At 35.5% G+C, this 20,568-nt stretch overlaps 1 protein-coding gene across 30 annotated transcripts in view; it reads left to right on the forward strand.

Annotated features, from left to right (window-relative positions):
• RIMS1 (regulating synaptic membrane exocytosis 1) overlaps positions 1 to 20,568 on the forward strand; it is a 739,353-nt gene that overhangs the window by 138,270 nt on the left and 580,515 nt on the right. The gene's annotated exons all lie outside the window — the stretch shown is intronic.

The raw sequence follows: 20,568 nt of genomic DNA on the forward strand, positions 1-20,568 counted from the left end.
CATGTAGCAGAATATATTGATTAGATTAACATATGAATTTTAAAAAATTAACCCTTAAAGCAATCAGTAAAATAAAAGAAGCATTTACAGAGTACAGGCGTGAATTCAAAAATCCTTTTCTCCAATTTGAATAGATTTCTTGACTATTATGGAGGGGAATAAACTCAAAATAGTTCACAAGAAATAAACATTCATATAATTTTAAGATTAATTCTCCTCCTCAGTATTTATCATCCATTTCCATTATTTTTTGTCATCCCTTTGGAGTTCCTCATACACGCACTGGGCAGAGTCTCCATTCTGCTTGTTGAGAATATTTAAGATTTTCAAAACTTTGTCAAAATATTCCAGTTTGGTCTGGAACTCAAGCAGCCTAGCTTGTTGCTGCATATTCTTAAGGAAAAGTAAATAAAATGGGAAATCTCCAATGAGAATAAAAACTCTCAGGAAAAGAATTAAACAGAGCCACTGTAAGCTTGTCTGCTCTTGCAACTCAAACAGTTGTTTCAGAGTTTTCAGTATGCTTCCTAATAGCATTATTCCTCAAAAAAAAAAAAAGTGAAATGCACTTTATTTACAGGGAAAACAAAAAAAATCATGACTAGATGGTAAAGGAATTAATTAGGAGGCTTGGAAAATTATTGTTGTTTTACCTCCTCCCTGGGGGCAAAACTTCAATGAAAAACAATAATGTATTTACATATGAGAGAAAGAGTATTCCTTGTTGTTTTGGGTCAAGAGAAAACAATCAGGCTTATCCTCCAGAATTCTGACTTCAAATCCATCAATTTTGGCTATTTGCCCTCCCTGTTATGTTGGGTTGTAGGGTGGAAAGAAAAAAAAAACAGAAGGGGTGACCCATTCCTGTGAAAAAATCCTGAGTTGCAAGCAGGAGCCAAGTGTCAGCTTAAGATATCTGTTTAAAAACCAGAAAGGGTTGGAGCTGAATAACACAGGTTTGCTTCTTCCCTGCTGAAAAATGTCTAGGACAGGTTGAAAATCCATGTGGGGTGGAGGGAAAAGGAATTTATACCTCATCTGGTTCTTAAGAATTCCCAGGTTGTGTGTTGAAAAGACACAGCACTGGCTCACCGCAGAAGGGTCTGGTCATGAGGTGGTAGAGGCTGCAGGCTGGACAGTGATGATAGTAGTCACAGGAGCTCAGGCAACAGGGAACACTGGCTCAAACAGATGGGCAAGGGAAGCAGCAGGAGAGAAAATGTGGCTTACAAAATTTCCCTACTGTCTATTCTTTCTCAAAGTCTTAAAAATAATTTTTTTTAGAAATCTATCCCTATGTGGTAAGTCAAAATGTGAGAAATAAAATTAATATATAATAACTCAAGTATTTTATTCATAAGATTTATTAAAATAAAAACTATAGTTAAAAGGGAACTAACTCAAGCTGCTGTCTTGAGAAAGAAGAAACAGAGGGAGAAGTCACAGAAAGTTATAAACAATAATGTAGAGGCACATGTAAGTGAAGTGAAAAGGATGCTGGGAAATACAAAAAGTAATTCTGGGGAATGTAGTTCAAAGGTAGAAAATTTCCACTTATACAACTTTATGATCTTATTTTTGAAATCCAAATATAAATACATATATATATATATATATATGTTAGACATGACAGTTTCTTCTTATTTGAACTAATGGATTGTTATCCACCTTTCAGAATGTCATAGAGTCCTTTATAAAAGTTTGCCTCCAATGTGAGGAGGTGACAAAGATGACCTTTGGTTCTGATAGGGTATGGTAGATCTGCCAAAATGAAAATACTTCATGTAAAAGTGCATAAGACTTTATGATAATCATAAATATGGAACTAAAGATAGATTACACATCTCCATTTCAAAGATTAGCCCTACTAAGCACAGAACTGGTCAACCACCAAATAATGAATTATTCATGCTCCATAGAAATTTGTTAGAGGAAGAACACAAAATAGGCCCAATTTCAATGTTATTTCTTTTTATGGACACCTATAGTGGTGATGACAAAGTGATGGGAAAACAACATGAAATGGGTGTTCTAAGAATCAGAAAGTAATTGATAAAGATTTATTATTTATGGGTAGTCAATGTACCATCTTTTTCTAACAGTATGAACTGTTCCTAAAGAAAGAAAATACATCCCCTTTCCTAAAATTTTGAGGATTTCTTCAGATTAGGCAGTTTGCTCCAACTGTTAGGAGTTTCATCTGCCAAGACAGATGAGTACCTTCTCTTAAACTCACAACTTATAGTCGGGGTTTTTTTTCTTTCTGAATTTAGATGATTTATCTAAGACCACTGAGACAATGTGAGTCAGAGGTGGAACTTGATGTCTGCCTGAGTCTGAAACCAACTCTACTATTTCATGCTACAGTTCTATCACCATTATTTTTTCTATTATTTTGCAGTCGACACTTGCTAAATACTTGTGATGTGCAGAGATTAGGTTAACAGCTGAGATACATTAACATTATGAATTAGTCTTTGCCCTCACTGAGATGATATTCTACTGGGAGGAAGGATCCATTATATAAAGATATGAACATGGACAAGACACTTTGAATAGGGATGACATGCTGAAGCTAATAAGCAGGGGTTTGTCTTAGGAATAGCTATTCTCCTGGCATTTGTAGATAAAATCAGGAAGATGACAACAAATGTAAAAAATCAAAACATTGTGAATTTTTTCTTTCATATATAATCTATTCTCATCATTTGTAATAATAGAATCACCATTTTTAGTCCTACTGCCTCAGTACACTAGTTCAGCCTATGAGGAAGAAACAATGATACTTAAAAAGATGGAGTTGGGAAAAAGCCAGGACAAATTCTAGCCAAGCATGTTCAGAAGAAAGACATGTTAGTAGTGACTCTTTTCATGGCCCTTTGATTTTTTAGATAAAGAAGATCATGGAAGTCTTAAGCAAAAATAGACTAATTAATTAGAGTACCTGGAATAGAGCCACTAGATAGTACAATGGATAGGACATCAGGCCTGGAGTTGGGAAGACCTGAGTTCAATCCAACCTCATAAATAATTCATCAGTTCTGTGAATCTAGACAAGTCAGTTAACCCCATTTGCTTCAGTTTTCTCATCTGTAAAATGACCTGGAGAAGAAAATGGCAAACCACTACAGTATCTTTGCCAAGAAGACCCTAAGTGGGGTTAAAAAGAATTGGACATGACTGAAACAACTGAACAACAATGTGCCTGGAATATAATAGGTACTTAATATTAAGACCATGGCTATTATTTCCCATACATTTGATTTTTCATTTCTGTTTTTATGAGAATAATCCTAGCTATGCATTCTGGTATTCCATGTCAAAATTAGAGAGCAGGATGATTTTCACAACTGATTTTTCAAAGTAGACCATATTTTATCTGACTGAATAGTATCCTCAGTGTAGGATTCTGATGATTTTGATTTTATAAAAGCATTTGACTCATTAGATCAAAATGGTACCTTGTTTGCTGATATCTGACAAGGTACTTTGGAGATAATCATGTTCAATGATACACTGATTATAAACAAAAAATTAGAAATATATGCCTACTTTAAGATGTTTGACAGTATTAGAGCAGACATTATATCTAAATTCCAAGGTATAATAAGAAGCATAAAAAGGTAAAGAGAAAAAACTCAAGGGAATCAGCAGGGTAAAGTAATCACATCCCTACATGAGAAAGTGGTAACTACAATACTTAAGATTTCTATAGTGCAAGAGATACATATAGTACTTAATATACTTAAAGTAATCTAGAGAAACAAGGGTGTTAAACTGATTACATTCCTTGCATGGGAAAGTGATAATTAGAATTTAGGAACAAGAGTTACTTTAGAGTAATCCAGGGGTCAAACTGATATCACTAAAAAATAATAACTAAAATGCTTGAGATTTATATGATACTTAAAGTTCCAAGATAAGTAAAGCATTTAGATTTGAAGATATCACAATTAGGGCAATGAATAGGAGCATATATAGATAGAGAGTAGGTACATGAATATGATAGGATGATAATTAAAAAATCAAGGGATAAGAAAGAAAAATACTGGGAAAAGAGAAAAGGAGAAAAATTTGAGGGTAAATTATCTTACAAGGTGGCATGTAAGATTCAAGAAAGTGGAAGGGAAGGTGAGGAGGAGGCCGTGGGCAATGCTTGAACAATATTTTCATTGGAATTGGCACAAAGTGGGAATAACACCCACAGTCATTTAGATATAGAAAACTGTCTTATCTAATAAAGAGGGGACAGCCAGAAAGTAAAGAGAACCCAAGGAGGTGTGTAAATAGAAACCAAAACATTTGTGAATAGGGAAAGACTGAAAAGAAAAGAAAGAGAAGGACAAATGGAAGAAAAATAAGATGGAGGGAAACACATAGTAATCATAACTTTGCAAAAGGTATGAAATCTATAAAACAGAAAAGGATAACAGAGTGAATTGAAAAAAAATATGAGAGAAGTGAGAGATAAAGACTATAGATAATTATTTGGTAGTTGTAGGTATCATTAAAAGGAAAGTACAGTAGGTTAACTGTACTTGATTAGAAGAAAGAAGGAGGGAAAAGCTTCTACAAAAGCACATAATAACTTCAAAACTTTTGTGATACACTCATAATTAGGGGATCTTAAATTTCTTCATCTATGAGGATATTTTTCATGGAGGGGAGAGATACATTCCAGACAACTTATTCCTTTCCTTCTGCTAATAATAACTGCAGAACAGTGATTATCACTGAAGACCAAGCCATTCCATATTTGGTATTAAAACCAATCCTATGACTTAGGAAATAAGTTCTGGGGAAATAACAAAGGTCAGGGGATCTAGATTACAAATCATAGAGTTGGTGTTGGAAGAAACAACAGAGTTCATCTATTTCAATCCCTTAATTTTAAAGATGAGAAAATTGAGATTAAAGGAATATTGTGTCTTAACTAAAATATTTTAAAAGTACTCAGAAAAAGAAGCTCAGAAGAACACAAATAGCAATTGTTTTATTAGCATGTTAAATTTTATATCCACTTAAAGTATACATAACACAAGTTCGTGGTTTCATAGCTAATCTTTTTTTTTTCTTTATGTACTGAAATGCTCATGATTTTTAAGTGCATACTAAAATAGAAAAATTTAAATTTGCTGAATAAAAGCTTTAATAAATCATCCCCTTCCCATACTTAAAAGTAAGCATTAAAAACCTTCCAAATTTCCTTGCAAATTTCAATTAAACCAAACCAATATATGATATAGTACTATTGCTTCTATTACCAAACTATGAAGTATGGCAGCATTTTGAGTAAGGGTGAAGTAGTAGATTCTAGTCCTGAAACATTTACAAGTAAATAGCTGCTGTTTGCAGATTTTGCTAAAAATTTAGTAAATTAAAGTCTTAGATCTTGTTCAAACTAAATGTTCCCATAGACTTCATTCTTAGTGGTAGTTTTTAATCTTATAAATTGTGCTACTGAAGGGAAACTGTGGTTTACATAAGTATACTTGCATCTCAAATGGATATAATGAACTCTTATGGGGCAGGAACTCATTCTATTTAATGCACCTTATGTATTGGCAGTGCTCCACAAAAACATATTGTCTAGTCATGCTTAGCTTGTGGTCTACTATGACTACCATATATATATTTTCTGCCAAACTGGTGACTAACCAGTCTTTTTTGGTAAAGTTCTAGAATTTGTTTTCCTAACCAAAATCTATACTTGTGTTTGTCTGGTATATATTTTAAACTGAATATTAAATGGACTCTCTACTTTAGATATGGTATAGTAGGAGAACCACTGGATTTAGATTGAGTGGACCTAGGTTTGAATCCCAGTTATGACACGCTGTTCCTACTTAAATTTGACCAAATTACTTCCTCTAATGTATCTTCTTTTACTGTATAAAATTAAAGGGTAAGACAGGAATGCTAAGCTTTTCTAGCTCTACATTGATGATTCTCTACAGTGTATATAGCACTTAATTAGGGCCAGGCACTACCTTAACAGCTTTACAGTTATTATCTCATCTGACTGACTCTCATAACAGCTCTAGGACTTAGGTGTTATTATTAGCTCCATTTTACATATGATGAAACTATGGTAAATGGAGCTTACGTGACTTGTTCAGGGTCATGTATCTAGCCAGTATCTCAGGCAGGATTTGAACTTAGGTTTTCTTTACTCTTTTCCTATCACTCTGTCACTGCACAAACTAGCTTCCTAGGTAAAAAATCTATATTTCTCCAATTAGACAAGATAATTTTGAATGTTTTTCCTCTTAATATTTTTCAAGGTGTTAGTTCTCTTGCCTATCTATAGAATCTGAATACTCATTTTTATCATCAAAGACATAAATCAGCTATTAAGTCTTACCATCCTTGAGATGAATGAACATTATTTATAATTTTTTTAGGTCAGCATACTTAGGGTTGGAATTATTTTGGGTTGTGACTCTATCCAGTAGCAAAATCATTCAATAGATGTATAATATAGAATAGATTTTTAACTTGGTGATGAGCCTATCAAGTGGGCCAAAATTAAAGGTACTCCTGAAAAGCACTTCAGTTTTATTTGTTACAGGACTTTTATTAACACAATCAATCTCTCCAACAAAAGAAATTTTCATGATGCTGGATTTTGTGTTTTTGGAATTAATATTCTTTACATTAGAGGCAGCTGGGTAGGACAGTGTCAGTCCTGGATTGAAAAGGACTCAACTTATTAAATTCAAATACAACTTCAGACACTTACTAGCTGTGTGACCCTGGGCAAGTCATTTAAGCCTGTTTGTCTCTGTTTCCTCATCTATAAAATAAGATGGAGAAGGAAATGACTAACCATTGCAGCATATTGGTCAAGACAATTCCAAATGGGGTCACAAAGTGTCAGATGTGACTGAAAAGCAACTGAACAACTCTATTACTTTGTACTCTGCTTAGTCTTAGTGAGATGATTAAAGTAGGTAAAAATGAACACTATCAACTTTTATGCATTCTCACTTTCCTTTTTGTATTCCTCCCTCACTCCCACTGTCCCTCATCTCTACATACCCAATGCCTTCATTTTGTTCTCTGACCTTCTCCAAATTCCCAGTATTATTACTACTTTCTAGCATTTATATAATGCTTTAAGGTTTTCAAAGTGCTTTAAAATAATATCTCACAGTATCCTAATAACATCTTTGAGAGGTAGATGCTATTTAATAGATTTCATTATGTACATAAGGAAACTGAGGCAAAGAATATTTAAGTGACTTGCACATAAGTAGTAGAGTGTTTTGATGGCACATTTTAACTAAGTTCTTACTGAGCCCAAGCTCAACCCTCTATACATTGCAATACTTAACTACATATTACTAAATACTACCAAATTTTCTTCCCCTTCTTCATTCTTCTTTCTCCTCCAGCAATAAAAGCTCATATCATGGCACTAAGCCTGATCTGAGCTAGTTATTGGGATGAAACTGTCTTCATGTAGTTAAAAGGTTGCACACTGAAGAGAGATTATTAGACTTCTTCTTGGCCATTAAGAGCAGAATTTAGAACACAGGGTGAAGGTTGCCAAAATACAAGTACATATCTCATAACTGCTAGAGCTATCTCATAGTGATTTGGGCTGCTCAGAAGGTACTGGGCTCCCTTTAGTTAGAGGGCTTCTGGTAAAGATTGCATGACTCTTTTAAAGGCATTCTCAAACAGGTAGAGATTAGAGCAGGTGACTGCTAAGACTCTGTGATTCTATGCAAGGAAAAAAACAATTCATATGAAGGTATGAGTACTTAATCTTTTCCCAAGGCATCCACATTTAAAGTGAAGAGCAAAATGAATTCTTAAATGGCATAATCTATCACATCTATCACACAAAGTAGAATTTTTGACGCTGTGGAAGAGATAAAATCACTAGTAAACAAACACCTGCTTACAATGATGTCTACAACCCAGCTTTGTGGAGGTATGTCAATTAATTTGAGGGGATAATTTCTTACAACTTTTTCAAAAGTACTAAAGTGAAAGTAGCAAGTCAACCTGATGACCGTGGAAAACCCTCAAAATTGGATCACCCCAATAAGGAGTAGGACAAGGAAAAATCTGACAGCCTTAGCTAGTTTCTCCTCTTTGGGATTATGGAAGTGAAAGAGTCAGAACAAGAGAGAGGCTTGCTGAAGAATCTGTGCTAATAGCACTCCCTCCAAAGTTGTCCCTGTATTTGATAATCAAATGCTTTTTGCAATAGTGCAAGGAAAAGACCATGTAGAAGAGACTAGTTTCTGGCTTGCTTTCCACTTAGGGATAAAGAGAAGTTTCTATTATAAAATATAGTGTTTGATTCACCGACTGAGCCACAGAAATCACTATTTTTGCCAGGCCAAAGATTATTCTTAACTCATGGTAAATCTGGGTATTGTAGAGGAGAAAGCAGAAAGATAAGGTAGATCTTGTCTCTTTCCCCAAGTGGTATAGGATCTTACCAAGGAGATTCCTATGGAAACAGAGATCTCTGATTTCAATATCTTTCATCTTTTTTCTCCCCTTGGGGAAAAATGCAACAGATGATCCAAGAGGGATAAGCTAAACAACTGAAAAAAGAGCAAGAATAAAAGGAAATATATGTCAATGTAGGATGAAAGGAGAGGATAGAAGGGCCAAAATAAAACTGACAGGGGAAATTTGAAATGAATTAAAATAGAAGGAAAGATATAAAAGAAGGCTAAAGTGTAACAAAAAAGGAGATTCTGGGGAGATACTCAGATATTGTACAAGTGGAATGATATTATTGGAGAGGAGAATATGGATAGGAGAAGAAACTAATAGTACCTCAGAGTGGGTGGCACTGTCAGAAACCTGGTAAGTGACTGAAAAAGGAAGAAGTTAACTAATAGTGGGTAGAGAAAAGAAGTTAAAAGTCCTAACAATACTTTACATTTACATCCTTATTAAATAAAGTTTAAATATATTTTCTCTTTTAATTATTTTAATTTTAATTTTAATTTTTTATTTTATTTTATTTTAATTTTTTAATTTAATTTATTTTATTTTATTTTAATTACAACTACTCTGTGAGGTGATGAAAGTATGGCTAAGTGCCATAAATGACTGAACAATAACATAGATCTTTACTAGGAAAACAATAATGAATTAATTCATTTATCATCCTAGGGCTACTTCTGGTGCTCTAGATGTTGAACTTCATGGCTGAGTTACCCTGAAATGCAAAATCATTCATCAATTCTTAGTGCACATGCATAATTGATATGATCCTAATATCAACTTCCATCTAAATTTTGTGACAGTTTTGATTTGACGGATTTCTGAAATCCTAACTGTTGTTTTTGAAAATTAGATTCCCTATTCTTCTTTTCCAGCCTCTAAGTCATTTCCAGAGGCAGCAAAAGCATAGTTCATTGAAAAAAGTTCACTGAAGATATAGAGTCAAAGGATCTAGTCTCAAATCCCAACTCTGACACTTACTGTGTGACCTCAGGAAAAGTTACTTGCCTCCCCTGGGCCCAGTGTCCTCCTTGAAAAAGTGAGGTGTTTTGACCAGATGGACCCTCAGGCCCCTTCTAGCTCTACATCTATGATCCTAAAATTAACTCATTCCAAGATCCTTCTCACTTCCATGACTTCTTAAACATAAAAATGACTCTGAAGTGACCTTCTTGGATTCCTCATAGAATGGAGTATGTTATATTTGTGCCAGTTCAGAAGATCCTCAGAAAAGGATCTTGGGCAAGTCACCATCCCAAGGGTCTTGTTTAGTTATAAACTAGGTTTGTTGGGGTTACAAAGAAAAAGCTAAAAAAATCTTGTTCTTGTAAAATGAGGAGATTGGACTAGATAGCTTCCAAGGTCACTTTTAGCTTTCATTTCTCTGATTCCCCAAGTACCGAACTATATTTCCAGAGGTCGTGTTAGGAGGGGAATAATATGGCCCATCTTTAAATCTATATTTGCTATTCTATGCCAGTGCAGTGCACCTTCTCACTGAGAGTGACATTTCCTACACTGATCTGATGTAGATTGAATTTTATAAAGCAAGGAAATATAAGATTTAAAAAAATCAAGATGTGACCAGGTAACTTCAGAAGAGGGAGACTAAAGACTGCTGAGAGCAGCCTTTCTACACAGTATAAAACATCTCTACATCTCTGCCTTTTCACAGCCATCTGTTTTCAACTTTTCTTCCCTTTCTATCTGGGAGAGGAAGGACAGACAGTATTTTTTGAAGTTCTCTTTCCTTTGCCTTATATAATTTAAACATATTTTCTAGTTATATCTTTTGCAAACTAATCTCTTTTCTCTTGAAATTTCCTGGTTAAATCTAGACCCTACTCACCAATATCTTGTCTCTATACTCCCAGTGATATGGCTTTACTTTTTTTCCTGTGGCATTTCTCTTCTTTTGAAGGTCACTGGACAGTTTTGTTTTAGCCTACTTGACATTTATGCTATCTTTCCTTCTTGCATTTTGTTTCCATTGAGGCAATTAGCACCTAAGAACACCGATTTACTATTATTTTTAAAAGATGCTTTGTTCTCTGAGATTGAGTCCCCTTCTTTTAGCTGTTAGAGGAAACTAGGTCAAATATTAAATAATGCAATGAGCCAAGAGAAAGGAAGAACTGAGTTCTAATGTGGCCTTATACACATACTAGCTTTCTGACCTTGGGGGAATCATTCTATTTCTGTTTGCCTCTATTTCTTCAACTGTAAAATGAGATAATAATACCTAATGTTCAGAATAATTGTAATGATCAAATGGGATAATATTTATAAATCACTTAGCACATTAGGTGGCACCTAGTAAGCTCTTAAAAATGTTTCCTTCCTTTTTTGAAGGAAATTGAAAATTGTCTGTCTGAAGGCTATTTTCTCATTTTTGAATATCAATATCTTGTGTGGCTCTTTTCAGCAATTTTACAATAATAGCTCACATTTAATTAGTGCAGTACAATTTGCAAAGTGCTTTCCTCACAACTCTGTGAAGCAGATATTCAAGTATCATTAGAGCTAAGTGAAAATACAGAATAAGTAAAAGTTCCATCACCAAAAAGGAAGAGAGCATATGCTCAGTTTAAAGGCACATGTTCTAATCCAGTTTCACCTCTCATCATCCTATTTAAATTTCCATTTTACAGATGAAGAAAACAGTGTTTGAAGATGATTTTTCCAAGCTTAGATAGCTAGCAAGTAAAGAATTGTGATTTTTTTACTCCCAATCCAAGGTTTATCCATTCATCTCTCATCTTCTTTTTTGTTCATTTCTCTTCATTAAGACCCAAGCCAATAAGTCATCACCCTAGTTCACTTTCCTCCTTTTTTTAAAGAAGTCACTCACTCTTAATGGTCATTTAATACTAAATTAAACAGTAACAGCAACAATAGTAATAACAACAATGGGGCATACATGGAATCATCCCCTAATTTCCTGAGTTAGTGTAGCATTTAAATCTGCCTTCCTAACATATGGTGGGGGGCTGGGGAAACAAAAACAAAAACAAAAAATCTTTTCTGTTTTCAAAATGGAGCACCTAAGAAAAGTTGGGAAAAAACTAATGGAAATAGTCTCATCTTAAAATGCATATAATGTGTAGGTTTGCCTTAAAAAAACAAAACAAAACCCTTACCTTCTGTCTTGAAATAAATTCTGTTTATTGGTTCCAAGGCAGAAGAGTGGTAAGGTCTAGGCAATGGGGGTTAAGTGACATGCCCAGGATCACACAGCTGGGAAGATTCTGAGGTCAGATTTGAACCTAGGACCTCCTGTCTCTAGGCCTGGCTCTAAATCCACTGAACTATCCAGCTGCCCCCTAAATTTGCCATTTTGAAAATATTTTCTGGAGTATAGTATAATCATAAGAATAACTTCTAAATCATTATTTATAATCACATTGCATTTGTTCTATTTACAATGAGATATAACTCTCATGGTAACAGTTAACAATAGGCAATCAAGGAGACTATGTTTTATCATTTCTGTTCTCAATATTAATTGTGATTTTTTTTTAGTGTGACTTGGGAGCTCTTCTGTATCAAAACTCTTCCAATAAATATAATTAGAATTGGAGACTAAAAAGTAAATAAAAGAATAGTTTATCATTTTCCTAATGTCAATAGACTTAAGATTAATTTGATCTCAGTCTACAGGGAAGACATGTTTTCATCTATTCATTCAATTAATATTTATTAAGTATCTATATGCATAATGCTGCTAGATGAGAGATAAGATGAAAAGTTGTAAAAATAAATTATGATGAGCTACATAAAATAAAATATTTAGATGGAAAAACTGTTACAATATAGGTTCAAAACTGTTTAACTCACCTATCAGGTTCAAACTGTTTGGATACTTTTGATAGATGTAATCAAAAGTATCCTCAGTGATGAAGTGAAGATCAAATGTGAACTTCTCTTTAAGGCCAGGCATAAAGGATGCTAAAGAGACTCTTATTATAAACATAAAATGTTTATTGAAATATATAAGGTTAAATCAAGGGTTTCTAATTCTTAGGGATTCTGAATCCACCCACATTAACTCCCAGGTTCCATAAGGAATGACTTCTCCTGTGTTTCACAGGCTACTCTAATCCTCCCTGATCTGACTAACCCAAATTTATACTATCTAAATAAAAACTACCACTAATATCATTATAAATCTTAACTTTGCCTTTAAATTATAAAATAGCAAAGGCTAGCTGGTTGAGTCTCAACAAGAATCAAGTTAGGACTCTGAGACCAGAGTCCAAACCAAAGACCAGGTTTTTCTTTTGTCTTTTCAGATATAAACTGTAGCAGCCCACCCCTAGCTATGGGCAAGGGAAACAGTTAGTGTGTACAGAGTGGCTTAGAAGAGAGCATGCTCAGTCTTGCACATGGCTGGGAAAGCCTCTGACCCTTGACCCCAGCTTCCCCCAGGTTAGGTGGGAAAACAGGTTTCTTTGTGTTCTCCTGGCTAAGAGAAACCACACCTATACCTTGTCATTAACCAATGATAATCATCCCTATGTATTGTGTATATTTGCGTATCAAAGAGATTAAATACCGGGCCACAGCAAGCTCCGCTCCTCTTCTCCCTCTCTTTCACTTGGATCTCAGCTCTCACTGATACCTGTCCTTGCTGGAGCTTGGCTGGCCAAGCTCCATCTTTGATTCCTTTCCTGATCTACCTCTCCCACCTGGGACCTGGCCTTCGGCCAGGCACTTTCTTTTCTCTATCATGTCTCTGACCTGTATGGTATTAAATTTGGATCACTGGACAGGTATAAGCCTTCTGAGTAGTCCACTGATCGGAGTTATTGTTGTGGCTCCTTGATAATTAATAAGGCCTGGATTTCTGACTCATTCCTGCCACCTCATATCTCTAACTTGACTCTGCCATCCCCCTCGTGGCATACAGAACTTCTATCCTTCCTCTATCTTCCTACCTTGAGGCTTCTCACAGGTTCGAGGAAGCTTCATAAACCAATCTATAAAAACCACAATAGATATTCAATAGTGTTTCCCAAGTTGTTAAAGGAAAACTCTGAGCTCCTTCAGATCTTTCCCTCAGACAGAGAAAGAGGCAAAAATGTCCCTCCAGCCCTGGGAGAAAGTCTCTGAGAGTGTGTCTCTATCAACTGCCAGAGAGCAACAACCAAGTGCCAGAGAGAATAATTGACATAGAAAAAAAGGTTATAACTGTCACATCTGAAATTAACATGCTCTCTCAGCTCTGCTCCAAACTCTAGTTCTTTTCTCAAGCCAGCCATTTTACTTCTTATCTCTAAACTAATAAAACAATACTTATTTTCTAATATCATCCTTACAAAGTTTTATGAAGTTGCATCTGCCTCATAAAGTTTATTAGAAAATGTGTTGTTGTTGTTTAATTGTTTTAATTGTGTCCAGTTCTTCAAGACTTCATTTGGGGGACTACTTGTCAAAGATGCTAGAATGCTTTGCCATTTTCTTCTCAAGCTCATTTCACAGCTGAGGAAACTGAGGCAAACCGGGTTAAGTGACTTGTCCAGAGTCACATAGCTAATAAGTGTCTTGTAAGATTGGAACTCATGAAGAAGGAGTCTTCTGGACTCAGGGCCCCACACTCTATCCATTATACCACCTAGCTGCTTTTTAGTAAAATATTCAAGACCATTATTAAATGATTATTGAAGGTTAGAGCCTTTAGGCATCATCTATTCAAACTTTCTTCTTTTGATAGTTAAGAAAACTAAAACCTAAAGGGAGAGGCCATTTGCTTAAGGTTACACATGAGAGACTGTTTTTTGGTCTTCAAGCTTGCGAATTCTTTCTACTTGGTGCATGAGACCAAAAATATCAGTAGAGGTACAACTTAATATTTTGGAAGTGATGACTAATATCTGAAAAAAATTAACCATGGAATATTTAAATAATAATCTAAAATGGCAGTAATATCATTGAAAATATTCAACCTTTTTTTTCTCACTGCTTTTGCTTTTGGTAGAGATTGCATGCTCTTACATAGAAACTTGAAAAGGGAGAAAGTAATTAGGTAAATTGTGAATTTTGCAGACATTTTGAATATCTAATTACCATAGCCTAAGTATCTCAGAAGCAAATTTAGTTCCCGTTTTGGAAGATAAAAGCCTTATCATAGGCTCATCTGCAGGCATGGAACTGCTAGTTTCTCTGGAGTGTGTGTACAGGGAGGAGTAGAAGTGGTTGAGTGGGCAGTTGGCAGTCATTCATTGTCATTGATTGCAGTCATTCATAAAAACAGCATTGCTCAGAGGTGGAGTCAGAAGGAGCAGCCCCCTGAGAGGCTTACAGAAGATCTCATTTACATTAATCTTGACTGATGCTGGAGAATGCTTACTTGCAGCAGGAAAATGGGAAGGAGAAGATGTCTGATCAATCTGGGTCCGATTACAAGAGGTGGCAAAGAAGAAGTCAAATGCTTTCATTTCTCAGTCACTGATCTGTGGGGGTAGCAGTTGTGACAATTTGTTGGTTTCTGTATATCTAGTTGAAAGGAATAAATTACCTTGAAAGACATACATTTGAGAACAGAAGCATGCTACAACATCATGGTTTGTTTTCTGTAGGCAGGGGTGCTTTCCATTTCAGCAAGGGTAATGTATAATAGATAATGGAAAATTGCTTCATCTAAACAATTCCCATACATTAGGATTGTCAAAACCTATAAAGGTATATACCTTCAAGCTGTGTTCCTTTAGACATAGCCCTCCAGGTATCATCTCTCTACCCTTACTGGGCCAAACAGGCTGACAAAGAAGTTTCTCTCCTTCCTCTATATCCTGACTAAGCCCCCCTCCACCAATTTGCTATTACTATTTACTTTGTAATTTGTAGATTACCCTATTGTGATATATAATTGTTCAACACTGTTTTTCTCATTAAATGGGGAGACAAAGAAAAAATAAACAAAGGCCATAAACCAAAGGGAAAATAATTTTTAAAAGGAAAGTCAAATTAGAACCATTCAGGAAAGGATAGTTGTGGGTAAAAGATCCTGCCAAACTGAGTGATTGATGAACTGCTTAACTATATGAAATAGATGATTTTTTTCCCTTAGGGCTTCAAATTTCAAAAAATAATGAATGAAAAAAATATTAAAGGCTTATGATATTCTGGGTATCTGATTAAATGATGGGGGAGACAAATATAAGGAGAAAAACAGTCCCTGTCCTCAAGAAGCTTACATTTTAATAACTGTGGCTAAAGAGATGTGTTTTAGACTAGTAAGGCATCACGATCATCCTATAGGGAGCCATAGGGCCATCGACTAAATCCTCCTTTTCAGGAATGGTAGTGCTGATTTGATTACTGATTAGAGCTAGAAGTGGGGCATCCAGGTTGCACAGTGGATAGAGTGCTGGCCCAAAGTCAGGAAGACTTAGTCTTCCTGAGTTGAAATCTGACCTCATTTAACCTCTGTGACCCCGGCCAAGTCATTTAACCTTGTTTGGCTCAGATTCCTCTTCTATAAAATCAACTGGAAAAGGAAATGACAAAGCACTAAGGTATCTTTGCCAAGAAAATCCCAAATGAGGTTATGAAGAGTCAGATCTGATCAAAAATGACTAAACAACAGAGATTGTATAGGGGGACAGGTATGATTATGATTAATATCTGAACTGACATTTATATGGTAATTTCAAAATTTACTAAGTGCTCTACATACATTATATGCCATTTTTTTATCATGATAGGATGTGTGGCAAGATAAATAGATAGAGGGTCAACCCAGGTGTCTGAAAGACTTGGGCTCAAGTCTTTTCCTTGATATATATTCATTGTGTGACCCTAGGCCAGTCTAATCAATCTTTCAATAGCCAAGCAATTCTCTGACTATAGAATGCAAAGCAGATGACAATCTATTCTCTTAGGGAGAGTGCCTCATCTGGAGCTCTTTATACTGATAAAATTACCAGTCCAGAAAGAAAAAACAGCAAGAAATAGCACTTCAAGATTTGTAAAGTTCCTTGACTGTATCCTATTTGAGCCTCTCACTAGGGAAGTGGAAAGCAAAGATCTGAGTTGAAGTGTCAGCTCTACCATTTACTGTGTGTGATCTTAGCAAAGCCATTATGCACCTCTATACTTCAGTTTTCTTATATATAAAAAGAAGGGATTAAATTAAATGATTCCCAAGATCCCTTTTAGTTCAAAGTGTAGATATTTATAAACAAATGCCTCTCTGAAGTAAGACCTACTACACACACACACACACACACACACACACACACACACACACACACACACACACACCAGACATTTTATCAGTATGGAGAGTTCCATTCCTTCTGCTAAAGTAAATCAGCAAATAATAGTTTTGTTAATTCCTGAGGCATACATGGTTAAAATAATTTGTCCACAGTCACATAGTTGCTGACAAGAAGGTGTGTTTTAGACTAGTAAAGCATCACAATTTTAATAAAGGTAGCCATAAGGTAATTGATTAACTCATCCTTTCCAGGAATGTTGGGGGTAAACTGATTACTGGTTAGACCCAGAAGTGGGACTGCTAGTTGTCACAGTGCTGGAGTCAGGGAGACTCATTCTCCTGACTGCAAATTTGGCTTTAGACACTTCTTAGCTATGACTCCAGACAAGTCATTCAATCCTGTTTTCCTCAGTTTCTTCATCTGCAAAATGAGCTGGAGAAGGAAAAGGCAAACCATTCCAGTATCTTGGCCAAGAACACCCCAAATGGTGCCACTAAGAGTCAAGTCTTCAAAGCAGGTCTTAATAACTGAGATCAACCTTGTAATCATTATGCCAGGCTGCTCCAGTCACAAATATTATTAATCCCAGTTTACAGATGAAGAAACAGGATTAGTCCTATTAGCAAGCATAAGATGTAATATTTGAGAAGGTGGTTATGTTTCATTATAGGATATTAATTTTAAAATTGCAATATTTGATAATTGGAAATTTTTTAACTCTCCATTCAGAAACTATTAGATGTAGAAAGGAAAAAGTGAAGGAAGGAAAGAGATAAGGAATGAAGGAAAGAGGGAAGGAAGGAAAGAAGGAGGGAAGGAAGAAGGAAGGTGGGAGGAAAAGAAGGAAGGAAGGAGGGAAAGAAAGAAGGAAAGGGAAAAAGGAATGAAGGAGGGAAAGAAGGAAGAAAGGAGGGAAGGAATAAAGGAGGAAAGGAAGAAGGGAAGGAGGGAAGAAAGGAAGGAAGGAAGGAAGGAAGGAAGAAAAATGGAATAAGAAAAAGAGAGGGTTAGAGGAAGGGAAGGAAGAAAGAGGAAAGAGAAGAGAAAAGGAGGGAGAAAGGAAAGAAAGGAGAAAGGAAAGGAGGGAGGAAAGAAAGAAGGCAGAGGAGGAAGAAAGAAATGAAGGAAATTCTGATAGTTAATATTTTTTATTTTTTTTAAATCTACAGAAATTTAAGACAGAAACAGTACTGAATCAGGAAATCTTGACTCAGACATGAATACCCTTTCATAGGAGGTGGCCCAGTCCTCAGATACAAACGGTGTCACTTGGAAACACATAATTTCTGCTTTGTTGGAATTCCCTGGTTACTGGAAGAGGCATAACCACACCAGAACATCTTTCAGGAAAAGCCAATTAACTGGCACATTGAAGCTTTACAAATATCTATAAATTTAGAAGGAAGGAAGGAGAGACCAAGGAAGAAGGAAGCATATGGCTTCATACAGATATAGTTCTTCCTTCAAAAATTTCTCCAAAGTTTGTGATATTTCAGGCATTTTCATAAAGTACTGCAGAAAGATTAAATATGCTGTGCTATTTTTAGAGGGGAGGAAGGATCCCAAAAGATTCCTTGTACTGTGCATGCTACCTCACTGGGCTCTGTGCCCCTGGTGCAGATCAGACCAGAATTTCTATACTCAGAAGTTCAATCAAGTACATTAATTCTCTCCACCAAGGTCCTGCCTGAATGTGTTCTTAGTCAGTTCTAATTGTTTAGTTTTGCCCTCGTCATAGGACCAGGTAGATGTGTTCAGTTTCTTTTGAGGCTAATGGTGCAGATCGCTACTTTCACTGAAGACATGCTTTTAGTTTGATGCAATCAGTAATGTAGATTCATAGATATTTTGACTGAATTTATTATGTTATTGCCATACTGAATTCCAGATGAGGAAACTTCTTTCCTAAATGCAGATCAACAACTAGTATTCATTGTATAGATTTAATGCTGCCTGGGAACATGGAGAAGTTAAGTGACAGGGTCACAGACAGTTATCAGAGGTGAGACTTGAAGCTAGGTCTTCCCAATCGGAGAGACAGAGAGACAGAGACAGACAGAGACAAAGAGAGACAGAGGAAGGTAGATAGATGATATATGTGTCTATGTATAAATATCCATAATATATATTTTAAGTGGCAAAGTATTTTATATGTTTTATATTTATATATGTGTGTGTGTATATATATATATATATATATATATATATACACATAGCCTGAGAGAAAATGTCATATAAAGGATTGACATCCAGACATAATCATATATATATATATATATATATATATATATAAGTTCACATGCACAGAATCTTGGAATCACATGTTTAGAAATGGAAGAGACATTAATGATGAATCTAATTCCCTTATTTTTACAAATGAGGGAACTGAGCCATAGAGAGGGAATGTAACTTGTCCAGGATCACATAGCTCATAAGTAGCTAAGATGGAATTCATTTTTTTTAATCTCTTACTTTCTGTCTTAGAATCAACATAGTTATTGGTTCCAAGCCAGAAGAACAGAAAGGGCCAGGGAATGGGGTTAAGTTAAAAAGTTTCCAAAGCAAAATTTGAACCCTGGACTTCCTCATCTCTAGACCTTAGGCTCTTATTCCACTGAATCACCTAGCTGCCCCTCACTGATATGGAATTCTAACACAGATGTTCCACACATTAAGTCTGTCACTTTATCCATGATGCCAAAATGTGCTTCCTCCTATATAATGATATATAAACATTTTAACACTGTTAATATTTTTACATTGGAAATTGGAAGAAACACACATAGAGTACATAAGATCTTTCTATATAAATGTTAACACCTAATATATTTTGGCATATATATTTATATATGGTCACATACAACATTCACACAAATACAAAAAAAAATTGGCCCTGTATCCATTACACCAAGTCAGGACTTGTGTCTGACATTTTACTGGTTATATGATGTTGAGTAAGTTATTGAAATTCTCCATGACCCCAGGCAACCAAGACAATGTTTCACAGATGTTCTGTGGATACATATAAATGAATACACTTTGGACACTTTAAACTCTCTATAGTAATTAAATCACTGAGAAAACAAATGGGTAAATAGATGAGTAGGTAGGTGAATGGGTGCGTATGGTCATCCATTGAGTAGGTAGGTGAAACAAATTGGTAGATACTCAGATAAAATGAATAAATAAATCCCAGGAGGAAAGTGCACTAAAAGATATGTTTTAGTTTATCTACCTTAGAAGAAGTCATCTATGTATTCGTGTGCTTGTATATATATGCATCTCTGTTATCATGTGAAGTTGTGTGTGTGTGTGTGTGTGTGTGTGTGTGTGTGTGTGTGTGTGTGTGTGTTTCAGAAGTGGAGAATTTAGCCCTGCAGCTTTTCCCACTGGGAAAGCTGGCTGTCGATTATTGCCTGACCTTAGCTCCACTTCTAAGTGGTGTGTAGATGACTTGTTTCAGGAAGAAGTTGGTGATGAGACTCTCTGTGAAGCCAACCAGAAAGAATTCCTGACTCATTCATTCCCCCTAAAACTATCTACCATGGCCATTAAGAGCCTGGGGTCCTGTGGGCAAGTTCCATTCAGAAAAAATCTGTCTCAATTCTATTACTGTATTTTCCTTCTTCCAAACTAAGAGCTTTAGTGTAAAAAAAAAAAACAACAACAACAACAAAGAAACAAACATGTTTACTTTTCATTTAAAATTAAAATCCTCTCAAGGGCCAATAAAGTGATAGGTTAAAGTTTATTTTCTCCTCTATGTTCAGGAACAAATTCAGACATATAATCAATCAACATGAATTTATTAAGCACCCAGTTTGTGCCAGGCACTGTGCTAAGGGCTGGAAATGTCAAAGACCAAACA

The sequence above is a fragment of the Monodelphis domestica genome, chromosome 2 (assembly GCF_027887165.1).
Source record: "Monodelphis domestica isolate mMonDom1 chromosome 2, mMonDom1.pri, whole genome shotgun sequence".
NCBI classification, from domain to species: domain Eukaryota; kingdom Metazoa; phylum Chordata; class Mammalia; order Didelphimorphia; family Didelphidae; genus Monodelphis; species Monodelphis domestica.